This window comes from Mustela putorius, unplaced genomic scaffold, assembly GCF_011764305.1.
Source record: "Mustela putorius furo isolate JIRA1106 unplaced genomic scaffold, ASM1176430v1.1 tig00003901_pilon_pilon_pilon, whole genome shotgun sequence".
NCBI lineage: Eukaryota > Metazoa > Chordata > Mammalia > Carnivora > Mustelidae > Mustela > Mustela putorius.
Window position 1 is genome coordinate 10,062,331 of NW_025422049.1, and position 20,077 is coordinate 10,082,407.

General features: G+C 40.8%; 1 long non-coding RNA gene across 1 annotated transcript in view; it reads left to right on the forward strand.

Moving 5' to 3' along the window:
* Positions 1–344: 344 nt before the first annotated feature.
* Positions 345–20,077, forward strand: part of LOC106006764 — a 105,193-nt gene continuing 85,460 nt past the window's right edge. The window contains exons 1-2 of the long non-coding RNA XR_001181036.2: positions 345–440; positions 6,415–6,603. This is a non-coding gene — a long non-coding RNA (uncharacterized LOC106006764). The remainder of the gene's footprint in view (positions 441–6,414; positions 6,604–20,077) is intronic.

Consider the following 20,077-nt stretch of genomic DNA (forward strand, 5'->3'; position numbering starts at 1 on the left):
GTTGCACCTCATTTCTTTGTTCTATTCTTAATCTGCTTTAAATATTTTTAGCATTAACTACACTTTATAAAGAATTCTAATGACGAGTGAGGACCATTGTGCACTTGGTATCAAATTTTCTGACAAGAGATGAATTCTCTTTAAGTGCATCAGTTAAGAGGGTATGGTGCCTTTAAATCGTTATAACAGGATGACTAGTACCAAACTGAGGGCAAATTAGGTGAAACGCTACTATAAAACATCCAATCTATCCATACTGTAGCACTCATTTTCTCTTTAAAATCAGTGAGGCGTTAGAGACTCAAGCGGAAATGCTTGGTGTTTTGATTGGGAGCTGCTCCCTGATTTGGCGTTCCAATAAGCAGAGGAAGGCTGTGTCTACACAGTGTTGATTTCTCTGTTTTATGCTGGGGAAAACAGAACTTTGGCCCACTATCCAGGTATTTCTGTATATTTCCGAATGTTTCATAGCAAGTAGGCAGCATTTTTGCCAAATGTTTTTTAAATTAGTTTTGGGTAGTTACTTGGTGGCGTGTAGACAAAATTCTGTTTGTGATGAGAGAGCTTTCTGTTCATGATTCTTGTGGAAGTGTGTGTGTGTGTATGAATTTAGAATTTTGGTAGAAATATGCCATTGTTAAGAATCTGCTGAAAATTCACTTTTGTTCCCTCTTGTTCTTTCCCTTTCTCTTTAGAATGCAGCTGTCTATGAAACACACACTGACACGTTATTCAAAGGGAAAGGCATACGTCCAAACAACACATTTTTGGCCAGTTCAGTTAAGAGATTTATACCATCCTAGGAAACAGCCTAAGCTGTCCCTGTCTGATTTGTAAACCACAGCCTTTGGGGCTGTATTCCAGAAGCTGAGAGACAGTTCACATTACATTAACAAGATTTTTTTTTTTTTTAAACCTACGAACATATACCGGCAAGCCCTAGATGGGTATTCTTAGAAATTCCTAACTCTGGGACTATTATCACCTTGGCCCTTGTGCTTCAGGGTTCCAAAATCTTTCTCTTTGCCTACATAAATCCCACTTATCCTGTACGGTCCAGCTTGGATGCCCCCTTCTTCAGGAAGCTTCTACTGATTATACAGAAAGGAAGAGCTCTCATCGTCCTCTAAACTGATACCTTGTGGATGGTTGTGTAACATTTTCCACAGAAAATCTTGTACCAGAGTCATTTGGTTAGATTCTACCTGTTGTACGAGATGAATGTCCAACAGACAGAGACTATCTCCTGTGTCTTTATTGCTCCACCAAACCTGCTGTGCTGAGCACATGGCATGCCCTAAGAAAATATTAATTGAATGAATTGACTAACGCATGGTATGTATTTAACTATAGACTTCCGGAGAGAGCAATTGGAAATGACATCTTCTAAGTGTTAGGCAAAGGCAATGCTTTGAAAGACAGTGAACTTAATCAGTTTTGTTTTTTTGTACTGTGTCCTACCAGGAATGAGTTTGAGGACATGAAGCTGAATCGAAGGGTCGATCTTGTGTTGGAAGAGCAAGGGAAACGTGACTTGGGAATAGGAAAAATTGGTTCAATTCATTAAAAACTGAGTTTGACTTGAATGCCAGGTACTGTGCCGCTATTATGAGTACAGAGATGAATGAGACATAATTCCTGCCTTTAAGATGCTCCCTGTCTATGCATGTGGAATCCAGTGAGGTGAAATGTGTCGAGAAACAGAAGGGAAAGCCATTCTAGATTCCTGACACCAATTAGAGATTGGAGACCGCTGAAATGAGAGCAGATTCTGGAAGGCCTAGTTTCCTACTTTACTGTTATATGTTCTTGGCTGCTTTTGATAATTCCAAAGGCATACTAAAGCAGAACAGGAAATGTCAACCAGCTATCAAACGGTGCTACACGCATTGGCCTCCTTGTCAGACAAGTCATGTTTGATTTCACCTGTTCTGCCTTGGTACTGCTGCATACCAGGTGTAACATCAAGAATGTGGCTTGCACTCTAAAAGAAAGAAAGAAAGAAAGAGAGAGAGAAAGAACATTCTCAAGACAGAAAAAGGCCAAAGAAGATGATCTCTAGGGCCTTTGAAATTTTCCATTGGCATATATATACACACAACCTGGACCACAGAGCTTCATACAACAAACACACACATACACAACCCATATTCATACACACACTGGCACAGACGTACACACTGATGACGTGTGCACAGGTGCACAGACATACCTGCACCCTCGGAAGCCCCGAATGCAGCCCCTGGCTCCTAATGCTTTCTATCGGCCATGAAGTTTCCTGATAAGGTTATTGTATGGCTTTGAGTTTGAGGCTCACTTATATTCCTCCACTCCTCCTCCCCACCCCCAAGCACTGGAACCTTGTTTCTAGGTTGAGAAGTGTCCATTCTCCCTAGGAATCTCTTTCCTGGGGTCGGAACATTCATCCCATTGGAGGGCCAGATGACAACCTATTTGCTTTCACTTCTTCAAAATCTGAATTCCTTTTCATGGACAGTATTTTTTTTTTTTTAAGTTGTGGGGAAGTGTTTAAAAGAAGTAGAAGAACAAAACGATGCACCCGCCCCTGGTTTGTAAACATGCAAGTCCCTGTTCTTTTTGTGCTCCATAAAGAAGTGAGATTGGGTCAGATATTAAATTTTTGCTTTGCGGTTTTTGTCAAGTGGCAATGATTGCATATCAGACTGACTGACCACCTGATGTCCATTACAAGAGGGAGCCATCTGCATGACTCTTCCAGGAACAATTCATCCAGGATCCAATTCTCTGGTTAGGATAACTTTAACAAGGAGAGTCACAAGACCCCTTTTAAATGCCCAGAATTTACTGCCCGTGAGACTGGTGAACTTGACGTGTTTTACAAGGATCAATAATACAATTTAGATGCTCGCTGTATTTCAAACTAAATGGAACAATATTAATTCAAACTATAAACAGTACTGAAGCAACTCAAATGTCAAAGTCTTTGAAATGAGATGTGAACCACACAGATTTCCCCCCTCCTCCCATAGCAAGCGGCATCTTAGCTATTTTTAATTAGAGCTAGCTAAATATAGCTCTTATCTTCATAGGCTAGGGATGTGGTTGACATTTGGCTAAACCTTTTTTAAATACAAGGCTTATAAGTTATGATAGTTGCCGGAAAAGGAGAAATTAAATGCTCAGACTTTAAGCTGACCTAGTTTAGAGGTTCAATCCAAAGAGAAAGTTAATGGAACACAACTAGAGTTGGAAAAAGACAGGATTTGTTGCTGCCTTGGTAGTGGCCTGAGCTGGGAGAATGGAGGTGTCACCCTGACAGATTTGTGAGAAGTAATTGTGGAACGAAAATAGCAATAAGGAGTCTCGGGAAAGGAAATCAATCTTATTTATATGGAGATCACCAAGTAGGTCATGCGGGAGGCACTGTGTTTTAGTCCCTTGCAAATGGGTTGCCCCCGTTGGGCACCCACAACTGGCAGCTCAGCTTTTAGGAGGGTTCAGAGCGGAAATAGGTTGTGTTACCATATCTTTGATTGGCCCTTCTGCCTGGCCTCTGTGTCTACCTGCTGTGAACCCAAATGCTGGCCATGACCTCCCAGCTTGGCCTGATCATGGGGAGGATGAAGATTATGGTTGACCTGAGCAGTCAAGCCACAGGATGCTTACAGTTCTGGCAGTGAGTGAAATGGAAGGGCTGCTGGGGTGTCATTTGACATGGCAGACACGTTCCGTGAAAAGGAAGAGTGATGATTTTCTAAACGAATCCTCCCAACATTTTATGAAATACCGATCTCCATTCAAAATGTGAAGCCATGCCTTCCAATAAACTTTTTTGCTCCTTACATGCTTTTTTCTTCTTCTTTTTCCTTCTTCCTTTGTTCTTCTTCCTTTGCTCTTCTTTCTTCTTTTTTCTTCTTCTTCGGAACAGTGCTTCAAAACAGTGGTTTGGGATTTAAAAAAAATTTTTTTTCCACTTTGATTCTCCGAGGACTAGAAAGCATACAAAGAGCATGCAAAATACTGGGTATTTTAAAAATGTATTTTTAGAGCATGTATTATGACCTTGCTTCTCTTTTCTCCATTCATCATCCATGTGCTAGAGATTAAGGAAACATTAGAAAGGTGGCTCAGTGGGTTAAGCCACTGCCTTCGGCTCAGGTCATGATCTCAGGGTCCTGGGATCGAGTCCCACATCGGGCTCTCTGCTCAGCAGGGAGGCTGCTTCCTCCTCTCTCTCTGCCTGCCTCTCTGCCTACTTGTGATCTCTCTCTGTCAAATAAATAAATGAAATCTTTAAAAAAAAAAAAGAAAGAAGGAAAGATAGAAGTTCATTTAGTTTGCAAACTTTTTTATTCCCTGAGTGGGACATTGTAGAAAAATATCCTCGAGTATTTGAGTGTTGTAGAAAAAGCAGATAATGTAAGTAAGCAAAAATAAGAGTAAAATAATGATGATCCACAGTGTGAACCTGGAGGCAGCCATTGCGTTATACCCTGTTTCTTATGCATTTTTATACATTCATGTCTGTGTGTGTACAAAAACCAGAGAATATTATAAAAAATATATATTAATATGTAATATAGAAAAAATATAGACTCAAATGCAGGGCACACAACATACATCTATGTATATATAGAATGTTTTATTTATTTATTTTTAATAAAGATTTCATTTATTTATTTGACAGACAGAGATCACAAGTAGGCAGAGACAGAGAGAGGGGGAAGCAGAGAGCCTGACATGGGGCTTGATCCCAGGACCCTGGGATCATGATCTGAGCCGAAGGCAGAGGCTTTAACCCACTGAGCCACCCAGGCGCCCCGTAGAATGTTTTATTTTTTAGAGAACACGATATTTTACATGCTGATTTTTAAAATAACGTTGTTTTATTTTTTGAAAGATTTATTTATTGAGAGAGCACACATGAGTTGGGGGAGGGTAGAGGGAGAGAAAGAGAGGGAATCTCAAGCAGACTCCCCACCGAGCATGGAGCCCAATGTGGGGCTTGATCCCAGGACCCCGAGATCATGGCCTGAGATGAAATCAAGAGTTGGAAGCTGAATTGACTGAGCCACCTGTGCTCCCCAACATTGCTTTATTTTAATAATGGGGTTCACATAACCAAATAGTAGAATCAGTACATAACTCAGGCCTGCAGCTTCTTTTCTCCTTTCGGCATAGCCCAGTCAGATATCCTGCAGGATTGTCCCAGTATAGGTATAATGGCCAGGATGCATTCTGATTGCGTGGTGCCTGTGCCATACCGATTGCTAAGTATTTGAATATTACCCCCTGAATATTCCAGGAAATCTTAATATACCCTGCTAAAGGATATATTATACAGTTGTCAAGAATTAAGCTACAGGCAGCTGAGCAAAAACCCGCCATGTGTTAGATGGCTATAGGAAATGTGGCTGTCTAGATCTCCTTCCAAGGTGCAGGCAAAGATAACAGAGCTACTCCTCAGTATCGACTAAGTTCATCACCCAATGCACAGTAGAGACCACAGAGATCATTGAATTCGCAAGCCTGGGATAGTTAGAGAAGGTTTCACAGTGGAGGTCATATTTGAGATAAGAGAACTGGGGTGTAATTGAAGCAAAGGGAGGAAGTAAAATGTATACTGTATCTGGGAACCTGGAAGAATATCGGTTTTGCTTTTAGATTCATGCTTTTCCCTTTCCTTCCTCTGTGAAGGGTTTTGACCCTGGCAAACTATGTTTTTCGGTCTTCTTACCCAAATGGCTTCTGGTTTGATTTGACCAATAGGAGGCGCTAGTCAGCGTTTGCTAGACAGTAGAATACTAGCAGCCATGGTATTCCCCTCGCTATGGTTTGGGTTTTGGCCAATTGACAGTGTCTCCTCTTGTTGGCTTTTGTTCTTCTGGAGATGTAGAGTCCCAGCTTTTGTCGAGTGTTTGCTGCTTCTGTCGTTCCAGCTCCGTTTTGGTTGCCCTGACTCCTGGTTCCCGGACTTGGGATATTATCTCCTGCCTTTGTCCCTCAGCTCTATGGGTGGTAGCAGCTTCTTGGGGTCACCAAGCTCTAGGTTGCCTCAGCTTTCCCCCCAGTTGTTCATTCTGTTCTAACATGGATGTGACTTGTATCCTGTATTGACTTCCCTCTGTTGAGCTAGCTGCTGTGGGTTCTTTTCCTGGCTGGATCCTGACTGATGTAGTTTGTATCAGCAAGTGGGAAAGACAAGGCTGTTAGGGTGGTTGGGGCCGGATTGGTGAGTGACTCTGCTTCTCGCACAGGTAGGCAAGCTTACCACACTGTAAGAACTTCCAGAAAGGTATTCAGATAAAAAAACATATTCTGCCCCCTGAAAGATCAGTATTTGTTTCCCATAAATTTTGGTGTATTTCCCAGGATGTCACTTGCAGCAAAGTGGGAAGTGAGCTGGGCTTCTTTTCCTATTCTTCCCTTCAGGCAGCAGGAGGTATCTGGAAGAGAGGAAGAGGAGGACCACAATGGAGTGTGATTCAGCTTCTTGATGCTGAATCCTGTAAAAGAGAAGGAGACCCACCCCGAGCCATGGGAGCACTGCCAACCTGGGTCTGCCTTGGGAGCTATGAAAGCCTTTCAGGAGGACATGATGTCTGAACTAAGTCCCCACAGGTAGGCATATTTGTTTCCTATTCCTACTGTAAGAAATTACTGCAAACGTTGTCTTTAAACAATACAAACTTATCATAGCACAGTTCTGGAGGTCAGAAAACTGACAGACATCTCATGTGGCCAAAATCAAGATGTCGACGTGACTGAGTTCCTTGAGAAGGCTCTAGGAGATAATCATTTCCTTGCCTTTCCCATCTTCTAGAGCTATCTGCATTTCTCAGCTCCTGGTCCTCATCTTCCATTTTGGAAATATGCAGTGTAGCTTGTTCAACTCTCTCTCTGACTCTGGTTCTCTGGTCTCTCTTATAATGAACCTTGTGATTACACTGGCCTCAACTGGAGAATCCAGGATAATCTTGAGAATCAAATCTGAAAAGTCCCTTTTGCTATATAAGGTAATATTCAAAGATTCTGGGAATAAGGATGGCCTTGGGGGTGGAGGGGTCCATTATTCTGCCTACCACAGTAGGTTAGGCATTCATTAGGTAAAAGGAATAAGGGAAAGTGTATTCTCATAAGAAGGAGCAGATCATGCTGTCCAGAAGCCTAGAAGAATGTAGCATGTTCTAGTCCATTAGCAGATAATTATTATCACTGTCCTTTCTCTCGTGAAAAAGAAAAAGGGATATTCACTAGGACCTCCGAACATGGCACTGTGCCCCACATCCCTACACTGCAAGAAGCATGCTATTTAAGCCAAAATGCAGGCCGTCCTTAAAACTCAGCTGAATAGAATCCTTTAGCAAAGTATAAAGGACACTGGACTTGGAGTCCAATGGTCCCATTAACCTGTCAGCTTTGTCACCTGTCTCGGTCCTTTTGAGCTGCTCTAATAAGAATACCATACGCTGGGTAGTTTTAATCAACCAAAATTTATTTCTTATAGTTTTAGAGGCTGGGAATTTCAAGATCAAGGTGCTGGCAGATATATTCCTTGGTGAAAATCAGCTTTCTGGTTTATAGCAGGCTGTTTGCTTGTTGTGTCCTCACATGGTGGAAGGGAAGAGGGAGCTGTCTGGGATCTCTCTTACAAGGGTTCTAATCTAGGTGATGACCTAATCACCTCCCAAAGTTTACACCTCCAAATATCACCATGGTGGCCATTAGATTGTAACATACGAATTCTGGGGGGACACATTCAAACCACAGGCTCACCAAATAACCATGTACTTTGGAGAAAGACTCTTACCCTCTTTTAATGATTGTTTCTTTCTCTTTAATATGGGGTTAGAGCTCTTGACCTTGTGGGGCCATTGCTAACATTCAGGGATATAAATCCTATGGAACCTCTGTGCAGACTTAGACAAGGACAACTTCACCATTTTTTGAGGCTAAAGCGCCTGTGGTCTAGTCACCAGGCGAATGGACCAAAGGTTGGACAGAACTAACAGTGGAAATATGGAGCCAGCAAAGATACTGGAAAATCCCTTACAAAAGACAAAGTAACTTGTAGAAGACCGATACGTGGGTATTTTAGGAAAGAGCACATATGGCAAGTGAATTAACTGCTACCATAGTGGGAAGCTCCATTTTAGGGAGCCTTTATTCAGAATGTTAAGACAGGAAGGGGCCCGCATGAATTCTATAGATGCCAGGGCCCAAAGGGTGTAGGCTATCCACAGCCTTAGGCCATATTGCAAATGCCTAGTCAATTTACGGACATGCTTGAAAGAGTTAGCCATTACTCAAAAACATGATCCAGGTAATGTGGTCATTCATCAAAATCACAGTGTTCAGGCATTTTGGCAATTATGGGTAACTCTAAGAATTATGTTTCTCCTCTCTGGTGCCTAATACTGTGTGCAAAGCAGGAATCAGGCCAGGATTGAGTGGGAAGTGGAGATAATGAAACAGTATTTGGCCCCTCTTTTTCCACCCATAACACTTGCTAACGTTTAATGGGCACATGCTACATATCATGTGCTCTTCCCAACCCCATTAGAGGCACATGCTATTGTAACATCTGCTTTATCAGTTAGGAAACAGGTTCTGTGAGTTGCAGTGACTTACCCAAATTCGCAGAGCCAGTAAGCAGTCAAGTTAGAAACTCAGCCTAGTTGAATGATCTTCTTAATGACTACATCATGTGGTTAATGTTCCATACCTCAAACAAAATCCATCTCTATCCCTGAAGGAATAAATCTTAGTTTTTCCTTTTCCTTGTTTTTTCCCTTCATTCAACTTGTACTCTGATCTTCTCATTCTAGGCTTTTCTTATGTTGGTTACTTGTTCTCTTACTTTCTCCTTTCAGTTCTACCTTACTTTTGTCCCTAAGCCAGCCCATCTTTCAGGGCTCAGGGAAATGGGACGGGTCTTGAAATTAGAATACTCTCATGCTGTATGACCTTGGACTTGAAATTCCTCTAAGCCCTTGTCTCATCCATAAGCTGAAGATAATAGCACATAGTTCTTTGGGGAATTATATAAGCTATAACTCCTCAATGTAGTCTCTCCACTCATGAAAGTGTTCAGAGATTTGTTTGGGTAGTCAGTCAGACAACCAAGATTGAAGTCGAGTTCCATCACTTAGGAGCTGTGAGACCTAGGACAAGTTGCCTAACTGCTCAGTGCCTTCATTTCCTAATCTATAAAACTGGAGTAATAATAATAATACCTCCTACATAGGGTTGTTGTGAAATTTAAAGAGAGATAAACTCTTCTAACCCATAGAAAGTTTTCAGTAAATGTTAGGTATTATTAATAATCTCCACTGGCATCTCCAGGGTATGTTAAATTTCTAAGTGTCCCCTCCTTCCTTACTGTTCCTCATGGACTACTGATTTATTAACAATAATCACAAGCATGGCCTTCCTCATCAGAATTTAGTTTTCTGATCCTACATTTCCTCAACTGTAAAATGGGCATCATTTTATAGAACACCTCTTTCATGGTAGTGTTCCTCAGAAATAATGGCCAATACAACACATGAACCCTTAGGCAGTTATGTTGTACATTGATCACATGCAGTAGAAACAGCCTGATTGGATGGCTCCTGCACGTCAAGCTCGCGGCATGGTAAAATTTCAGTAAACCCTGGCTGTTGTGTTCATTTGTGTGGCCAACAATTATTGACTGAGCAATTTTTCTATATCTGCCACTGTGTTAGGTGTTCAGGGTGGGGTACCCTCTGCCACCAAAGAGATTGCATTGTAACAGGAAATAGAGATGTAGTGGTAATTGCTGTAAAAAAAAAAAAGAAAGAAAGAAAGAAAAAGAACTTAAGGCAGTCAGGTAAGTATCCTCCGACAACCTTGACTCAACATGATGTTATACTAAGTAGATGAAGAGACAAAGAAAGGCCTGGTCTGGCGGATCCCTGCATTGGCCATTTGTGCTGGGTGCTGCATCTGAAGCTTCAAATGGCAGACAGTCAAAAGGCTGGAGGGTGCTGACTATTATTTGGCCAACTGCAGCGTCATTTGGCAGCAAGCCCCATTGACAATTAACCAAAGTCAGCAGTGAGGCAAATAGAGGTGATGCACTTTCTTTGTGAAGGTCTCAGGATGTATTAGACTGTTTAATTATTTTTTTCTTCCTAGTCTGGACAAACCAGTCCAAATGGGCACATTTTTTAAAAAACTTTGTAAAGCTCACTGTCGCCCTTTATTAGCCTCTAGAATGAAGTTTAGATGGCTTCCTAGGGGTTTCTTGAAAGGTAGGGATCTTTATGGGACCTTATTTATTCTATGCATGAAAAGCGGAAATGACACCTAACTAATAAACATCTTTATGTTGCAAGGCTATCTGACTCGTGGCCAATTTGAAGATAACTACTCCCAAACTCTAGTCGTACTTTTCTCTTTGACCCTACAAAAGCAACCTTACTACTGAATATATTTTACTTCGGTTCCGTGTAGAGTCACTGACTTCTGCCTTCTACCAAAGGGGCTTAAATACTTGTAGATGCACCCGCCTATGTCAAGGAGATGTCGACAAGACCAGAAATGAAGATAGTCCAAATTTCAACTGGACTTGCAGTTGATAGCCTCTCTGGGATTTTACAGGATGAAAGTACTGACAGGGGAGAGTGACAATGAGGACAAATGATTACGTTGATCACATGCAGTAGAAACAGCTTGATTGGATGGCTCTTGCACGTCAAGCTTAACTACCACTCAGATAATGAACTTGGAGGGCTAAGGTGTCAAAAATGCCCTGAATTTGGTATTGAAACTGCTCAGGTATTAAAACGTTCCCACAAAAATTTTAGCATTTTGAGAGAACGAGAAAGAATAGTGACATTGACTTTGACATTTCAGAAAATTAAGTAGCAGGGATGCATTGACAGATGAACAGAGCAGCGTGTTAAGATTCCATAGGAGGCGATATTAGGACAGACTTACAGGCAGCTAGAAAATGAAATCTTATCTTGTTAGATACCCGGGCCTCAGTTATTAGGAGAGATTAAGAAGTAGGCTCCAAATCTTAGGACAGGGCGTAGAAAGACTTCAGTTTTAAGTAACAAGATATGCCAGATTTACTGGAAGCCCATGCTGTGCAAGACACTGGACTGGACACTGGGGACATACTAGCCTTGTCCTATAGAAGGTCTCCAGCCACAAGGAGAGACAGATAAGTAATTTAGTAGACAAAGTCATGATGGAAGAAGAGAGCATTGAGAGAACAGAAGAAGAGAGGAGCTAAAGTAAAACTGGGCGGGGAATCGCCAAGCAGATACCTGGTAAGCAGGAGTTAGTGAAGGATAGGATAAGTGAGAGAGACCCAAAATCCTGGAGCACTTCACTTAATATTGAGTCAGTTCCTCAGTGACGGTTTCAAGGTGAAATGTTTTGAGTTAGTCATCACCTGTATCTGTGCTCACAGCTTTCCTGGTACTTCAATGTTACCCAACCATTTCTCTTTCTATGAATGATCAAATCACGGTTCACTTATATTGAAAATTTGCTTGCTGGATTTCCTGCCCGTGCATTTATTTAAAAGCAATCAGTTTCTCGATTTGTGTATAAGTAATTCAACCCCGCCCCTTTCTTTCCATGATTTTGATGGGAATATTGTTCTTTAGAATAAGTTGCGTGTTGGTGTCACCCATTTTTCCCTGTGGTGTGATTGAACTTGTTCCTCTATTCCTTACAGTTCTAAAAACTAGCATTTAGAACTCCGTAGTTCTAGAAACTAGAATTTAGAACTAAAGTTTACTGGATTTGGGTTGAACGTTTTTCATAGAACTGCATTGCATCATCGATGAGGCTGTGTGTTGTCTATTGTGTGATATTCAGAGACATGATGTGTGTTTGACTCTGTATTAGTGAAAAGATCCCTGGCTTAACATGATGACTGCCATCTTCCTCTGCTGAAAAGTGACCTTCTCCTACCTGTTTAGCCAGCCAGTAATCCATGGGGGTGATACTTTGATACCATATCAATATGGTGTTCCCCATCAACCTATCACCTCATAGTTTTCATTTTCCTTTCTGATCCTTGCCCAAATGAATTACTTCCATTGGAGATTTCACTGTTGCCTGTTCTTATATATTTTGAAGAGAGACCAAGGCTTTGTTGAAATTTTGGCTTAGAGGCTCATGAACTTCCTCTCTCAGATTATTCATGAATACAATTAATTCTTTTTCCCCACAGAACCATATTTTCTCGTCACTATTGATTGCCCTAAATCTGGGTGTCGGTAAAGTTAACAGTCATTCAGAGATTTTAAATAAGGTCTGAGCCAACCCTTTGTGGGTATAGGTTTCAATAAGAAGTGTCACAGAGATGGGGCAGGAGCAGGAAGTCAACAGTCAGGAAATGCCAGTGCCAGAAGGATTCCTGAAACAAGGAACATGGCAGGAGGACCAAGGTAGAAATTTTAAGTCACAACAAGGCCACCGTGAGATTTCATGCTGAGTATGGAGTGTGGCTAGATCATAGATCACACCCAAGTGCCTATTTTTTTTTAAAGATTTTTTTTATTTGTCAGAGAGAGCACAGGCAGGGAGAGCAGCAGGCAGAGGGAAAAGTAGGCTCCCCACTGAGCGAGGAGCCCGATGTGGGACTTGATCCCAGGACCTTGGGTTCATGACCCAAGCCGAAGGTAGACGCTTAACTGATTGAGCTACCCAGGTGTCCCAGATGTGCCTTTAGAGACAGAGAGGTAAAGGAGTGGAGCTAGACATGTGTAAGGAAGAAAAAACAGTGGTGGGGCCTATGACAGAAGTGGAGTTCGTAGGTCCCGTCTAGAGGCCTTCTGTTAGGAATAGCTAAATGTTATGGAGAGTGGGAAATGGCTCTAGCCTTGCCAGATCTTTTGATTTGTCAAGAGAAGCTGGAAGTCTGAATGACAAAGTAAAACAAAACCATCTGAAAATGGGTACAGCTAAGTCAAAGAGTACATTGGAAATATGGATAGTGTGACAAATCTGTTTCTGGGTTCTGTTTGGCTTCTGGGACATAATTTTGCAAAATTTGGCTGGAAAAACCTTACACATGTATTATTAATGTCAGAAACCAAGTGGAGAAGTGGGGCATTAGGACTATCTACTTGATGTAGAGAAGGGATCCAAAGCTCAGGAATTAGTATGTGAAAATAAGGAATACTTACCAATCAACTCTGACCCTGATCCTGTGCTTTCATGTTTGTCTATACTGCCTGTTTCCTGAGTTGTTTTTAAGTTTTTTGAATGTAGGCACCTTGTCTTCATATCCATACATTTTTGCACATTACTTTCCATATACTAGCCCCTCAATAAAAACATGACTATGAGGATGATTTCTATCCAATAAAGACCAGGGTAAATTATTTCATGTTCTTCTCATCATAGCTGAATAAGAGTGATGCATTTTGCGCATAGCATAAAACAGAGTAGAGTTAATCTGTGATCTGATTTTACCATTTAATGCTATTTTCAACAAAGCATTCATAAAATTCATAGCTGCAGCTGTTCCACATTATTATGTTCTCTCTTGCAAATTTTCTTAACTGAAAGCCATTTCTCATTTTTATGTTGTAATGTTTGAGAAAGTAATGAATGATTAAGGTAATCAGAAATACATGAAGTTGGGGGAAGACATACACATATATATTTTTAGTCATGTTTGAAGAGTACTACTTAAATGATAATGCACTAACTCTATCATAACATCAGGGAAATTTATATTGTCTGCCTGGTCCAGCTCCATTTTCTGGAAAAATAAGTTCTTAAATATGTCACATCTGTCACCCAGCTTCCGAAGTCACAAGTCTAAACTAGAACTGGGAATTTTTCTATGTTCCATTTTCTCCCACGCGTTCTCTGATCTCTCTCTCTCTCTAACAAAATACCAATTTGAGGACAGAAGGGCATAAAGATGAAAGTCTGAATGTAGGTGCTAAAGACACATTATGTATTTTACAACTTTGGCTAGCAATGACTCTGTTTAAGTGAGTAGCTCATTAACCCACAGGAGTGAGTGTTTAATGGTGGCACTTTGGCAGAACGATTTTTCATTAATAATTCCATTTACTAAATGTCTTCCATGTGCCAGGGATTGTAATCGGTGATTTTAGTACTAAGCGTCAGATGATCATCTCTATTTTTTCACTACAACCTGGCCAGGAAAGTAGTGTCAGCCCCACTGTAGATGAGGAAACTGAGGCTCATAGGTTTTAAGTAACTTGTCTAATGATGTACATCTGGTAAGGACTGGAGCTAGGATTAGTACCTGTGTGGGCTGCAAAGCTTATGTTCTTGCCTTCTATCTGTCAAGTGTCATATATGACAGTTCTGAAATAAGTAGGGACCCTATAGTCACATTCCATAGTAACGTAGTCCTTAACTTCCAGTCAAAATTTATGAGTGTCACCTTGGGGATGTGTAATTATAATGCACTCAGATCTCTGTGGTTTGAGAAGGGAAATGCAAAAACCTTGATTTTCAGTGAAGTTGGTTGGTTGACCAGATGATTTTGTTTTCATGAGCGGGGAGATTGGAGGTTAGGAGCATTTGACCAATTTCCTGACTTGAGGAGGCTTTGTTCCCCTTAGTTTGACAGTTAACAGTGTGAGAACTTTTCTTGAACACCACCACAATGCCAGTGCCCTTCTCTTGGATCCCTCCTGTCTTTGGGTATTGCTGAAGATGTTGTCCATGCTGAGTAGTCGCCTGGCCAGACAGACATCACACTTGGTAGTCACAGGGTGGGGTGCTGGTGTTTGTTGAGAGTTTATAAGATGTATTTAGAAGGACTGCCCTCATTAACAGACTCTGCTTGCTAAGGTTAAGTGTGGGTAGAATGGTTCCATGAAACGCCTAGATAGCGCAATAATGCTCTTCATAGTTACCTTTTGCCCTGAAATCCTCATTTATGATTCCGTCTCCTTAGATCCTGCCTTCTCCCTCTCACTGTTCATCTCACCAGAACTTTCCCTCCTGCGCCGCCATGGATTGTGGATTTTCTTTGGGCTCTTGGAGGGGAGTGCAGGTTTAGGAAAGTCCTGATGTTTCCCTCCAAACTCCTGTCTATTCCTGGACTTTTCTCTCTTCTCTAAGATCTCTAGCGACTAAATCTACGTATCTTTTTTCTGTTCTATCCCTCACATAAAGTAATGACTACAGGACAGCCTTGCTACTTGAAGGACGGGGGATTGTCTGGTGGTTGTGAGTGATTAGAAGAAAGGAATGAAGGTTAGCATTTGAAAAATATTACCCTTGGGACGCCTGGGTGGCTCAGTTGGTTAAGCAGCTGCCTTCGGCTCAGGTCATGATCCCAGGGTTCTGGGATCGAGTCCCATATCCGGCTCTCTGCTCAGCAGGGAGCCTGCTTCTACCTTTGCCTCTGCCTGCCTCTTTGTCTGCCTGTGCTCGCTCTCTCTCCCTCTGTCTCTGGCAAATAAATAAATAAATAATCTTTAAAAAAAAAAAGAAAGAAAGAAAGAAAGAAAAATATTACCCTTACATCTATCTGTATTCTTACTTATCATGTGACCTAGGAAGACCTATTTTTCCTTGATTACTTGGACCTGTATTCTATGGTGGATTCATTTTTTCAGGTTAAGCAGTTCTATTTTGCCCTCTCCAGACTGTTGGTGGGAATGTAAAATGATATAGCCGCTTTGAAAACAATATGGAGTTCCCTCAGAAAATTAAAACTATCATGTGAGGCCACAATCCCACTTCTAGATATTTATCCAAAAGAGTTATACCCATCAAAAGCCGACTGAGTGGATCAGGAAAACGAGGTGTGTACATAGAATCCAATATTATTTGGCCTTTAAAAAGATGGATATTCCACAATATGGAACAACATGGGTGAACCTTGAGGGTATTATGTTAAGTGAAGTAATCACAGAAGGACAAATGCTGCAAGAGGTATCTAAAGTAGACTTGTTGGTGCAGAAAATAGAATGGTGGTTGCTGGCGATGGGGGGAGGTGGAAACAAGGAGTTGCTGTGTAAGAAGGATAAAGTCTTTGTTATACAAGACGAATAGGGGCTAGAGATCTGTACCACATTGTGCCTACACTTAAAAATACTCTATGGTGCACTTAACAGTCTGTTAAGAGGGTGCATCTTGTGTTTTCTTATCACAATATAATATTAATAAAAATTTAAAAATAGCATTATGCTGAAAGGTGCCCAGCAAAGAAGAGAACACTGCGTAGCTTCCTTTATAGGACATTCTGAAAACGAGGAAAACTAATCTATGGTAATAGCAGATCAGTGGCTCTTTTGGGGAAGAAGGGTGCCTGGAATAGGGCACCATGGAACTTTGTGGCCTTCCGGCAGTGTTCTATATTTTGATAAGGGTGTTGGTTACACAGTGGTATGCATTTGTCAAAGCTGATTGGACTGTATAATTAGATTTATTTATTTATTTATTTGACAGAGAGAAATCACAAGTAGACGGAGAGGCAGGCAGAGAGAGAGAGAGAGAGGGAAACAGGCTCCCTGCCGAGCAGAGAGCCTGATGCGGGACTCGATCCCAGGACCCTGAGATCATGACCTGAGCCGAAGGCAGCGGCTTAACCACTGAGCCACCCAGGCGCCCCTGGACTGTATAATTAGATTGATATATCTCATCCTCTGTAAATTATGCCTCAATAAAATGTTAAAAACAATCACTTAGAGCACAACATTAATAGCTTAGGGTGAGTTAGTTTAATCATATACGTCAACCAAGGCTAAAACAACTTTTTATCCTTAGAAAAAGGTTTTTACAGCAAACCCAACAGATGATTTGTAGAATCATTTTGGATATTTGAAGAATTTGAGAATGCATTAGCATAAGGTATACATATACTACAAAGCTGCATGACTCTTGTTTTCCATTTCCAATATTTATGTCAAATAAAATAGAAACTTAATATTTACTGAGTGTTTGCCAGGTACCAGATGCTGCTCTAGCAGCACAGATGAGTTTTTTCTGTTGTTGTACTTTTTATAAAATATAAAATCATATTAGAAAGGAAAAGTTGTCCTTTAGAAAACCCTAAAGAATCTACCAAAAAAGTGCTCAGATAATTGAGTTCAGTAGGTTCACGGGCTTCAAGCTCGATACACAAAAATTAATATGCAAAACTCATCCCTGCTGTTAGAACAGTACTGACCCTTACAAAAATATATACCTTTTATTTTCTTATTTCACTCGCTAGAACATCAGGTAGGATGTTGAAGAGAAGGGTTGAGTGGGCAGCCTTAAATTCTGATTTGGGGGGAAAGCATTTAGTCTTTCACTATTACATATGATGTAGGCTGTAGGTTTCATGTAGATGCCCCTTTTAATGAGAATTTTTATAATTCATGCATGTTGAATTTCTTCTGAGTGATTTTTCTGCATCTGTTGAGAGGGTAATATGGTTTTTCTTCTTTAGTTTTTTCCTATGGTGATTTACATTGATTGATTTATAAATGTTGAGGCAGCCTTGAAATCTTGGCATAAGGCCTAATTGATTGAGGGCACAAGTAGGGGGAGTGGCAGGCAGAGGGAGAGAGAGAGAGAAACAGACTTCTGCTGAGTAGGGAGCCTGACACGGAGTTTGATCCCAAGATCCTGGGATCATGACCTGAGCAGAAGGCAGATGCCCAACCAACTTAGCCACCCAGGCACTTAGATGTATTATAATTGTTATGTGTTGCTTGTCTCAGTATTTCTAGTACTTTCTATTTCATGGATATTAGTGAATAAATTTCTTTTTTGTAGTATCTTAGCCTGGTTTTGGTACAAGAGTATTGCAGGCCTCATAGAATGGGTTCAAGTGTTCTTATTTCTATTTGTTGGACATATTTGTGGTTTGGTATTACTTATTTTTAAAATGTTTCATAGAACTCATTGGGCTTGAAGTTTTCTTTGTGCAAAGGTTGTCAATTATGAATTCAATTTCTTCAATAGTTGTGAGGTTATTCAGTTTTCTGTGTATTCCTGTGTCAGTTTTTATAATTGGTGTCACTCTTGGAATTGCCCATTTCATCTGATTGGAGGACTTATTTGCATAATACTGTTAATACTGTCTAGTTAGCCTATTAATATCAGTAGGATTTCAGTGACATTCTCTATTTTGTTCTTATGTTATAACTTTTTCCTTATTCTTTATTCATTTTTGGTTTGTGTTTAGGGTTTGTTAGTCTGAGCCAAAAGAATATACTGTATTCTCTGTCTACTTTAATGCTATTACCAAGGTGTGACCTTTTTTGGTCTCCCACTGAATACTCTGGTGCTCAAAGTGGTGTCTACATTCTCGCTCAAAATACAGCAACCCATAACCTGCGGATCAGATCCAGCTTGTGGACCGACTTTGAAGAGCTTGAGAGGTGAGAATTATTTTTACATCCTTAAAGGGGAGTTTTAAAAAGAAAAAAAGATTATGTGAGAGACACCATTTGTGATCCACAGAGCTTAAAGTATTCTTATCTGGCTCCTTCATAAATGTGTTTACTGGTCCCTGCTAGTTGATGAGAACTAGACTATTTTGCAATCCTATATGAGTTTTGGGAAGTGTCCAGCTTGTAACTCCCCTATAGCTGTCCCTCGCCTGTGTGAGGTAGTGCATGAACAACTTCCTGTTCAGCCAAAGACATAATGAGACCTCTAGGCATATTTTTCAGGCCCATCTTATTATTTTCATTCTAAGGACTTCCAACCTGTACCATCTATTGTCTTGTGTATAAAAACAGATGTTTCACGTTCTTTGTCCCTTTGTAGTTTTTTCGTTTTGTTTTGTTTTTTAACTGCGGGAGGACAAGCCCAGTAGTGGTCACTCTGTCATAGACAAAACTGACAGACCTCACTACGCTAAATACAATTCTGATAGATTTCATCAGTTACTTCTTTATGGTTGTAGCAGAAGAGCAGCTCTACGGTTTGGCTTCAGGTTACAAAATTGCCCCACAACCTCTACCTCGGGAAGATATTTTGCTGCTTGAGGGAAACAACAAAGCTTCCTCAGAACAGTGATACGGCAGGTACCCTGTTGCATTACTTAATTTGCACAGCAACACTTTGAGGTTCACAGAAATTAACTTTTCCAGAGGTTTGTGGGTTTTGAATGGCAGAACTGGAATTTTAATCTACGTTTGTTCGACTCCAAACCAGGAGTTCTTCCCCAATCTTAACCACTCCCATAAACTGCACTCATGTGGCACACTGCAAAACACCTGCGGGGAGGGGGTGAAATACGGTGATATTAAGAAAGAAAGACAGGAAAGCTTGCCACCTATCTCCTAATTTGTTCTAAATTCTTCCTGAAGAAATGGCTAGTGTTTCGTTTGAGCCTCCGTTCTAAAAGAGAATATCATTATAGAATAATTTAACTCTGTAATCACCAATTTTACTGGGTCCCATCAATCTGCAATACACAGTCATTTTCTCAATTTTTAAAATTTTTTAAAAATTTTTTGTAAGATTTTATTCATTTATTCAACAGACAGAGATCACAAGTAGACTGAGAGACAGGCAGTTGGTTGGGGAAAGAAGCAGGCTCCCTGCTGAGCAGAGAGACCGATGCTGGGCTCAATCCCAGGTCCCTGAGATCATGACCTGAGCTGAAGGCAGAGGCTTTATCCCACTGAGCCACCCAGGTGCCCCTGTTTTCTCAATTTTTATTGACCACTGATTTATCTCCTAACTGGAAGGAAAGTGAACATTCTACTTTAGTGGTATTAAGTATGCTTTGGCTCAGCACTGAGCCACCTCCTGGGTCAGAGGGTTGTTGTGAAAATACCCATTGGATTTCAGCTTGTAGGATGTAGCAGACAGTACCCCAAAAGCTTCCTTTTATTTCTAGGGTGTTAATTCAAGTATTTCATAAACACAGACATTCCTATAGGCAAGGAACTTTATTCTCCGATTCTTTGGGGGGCATTGAAAGGCATCACTAACATATGTGCTTGTTTTATGTCATGAAATGCTTACATTCATCATTGCTTGGCCTTACAGGTCTAAATTGTTGAAATGCAAACCACAGTCTTGAAGTTTAGCATGTAAAAGCTTATCGTGTTCATTAAGGTAATCTAGGAAGTGAGTGGGGGGGACAGCACTGAGGCAGAAG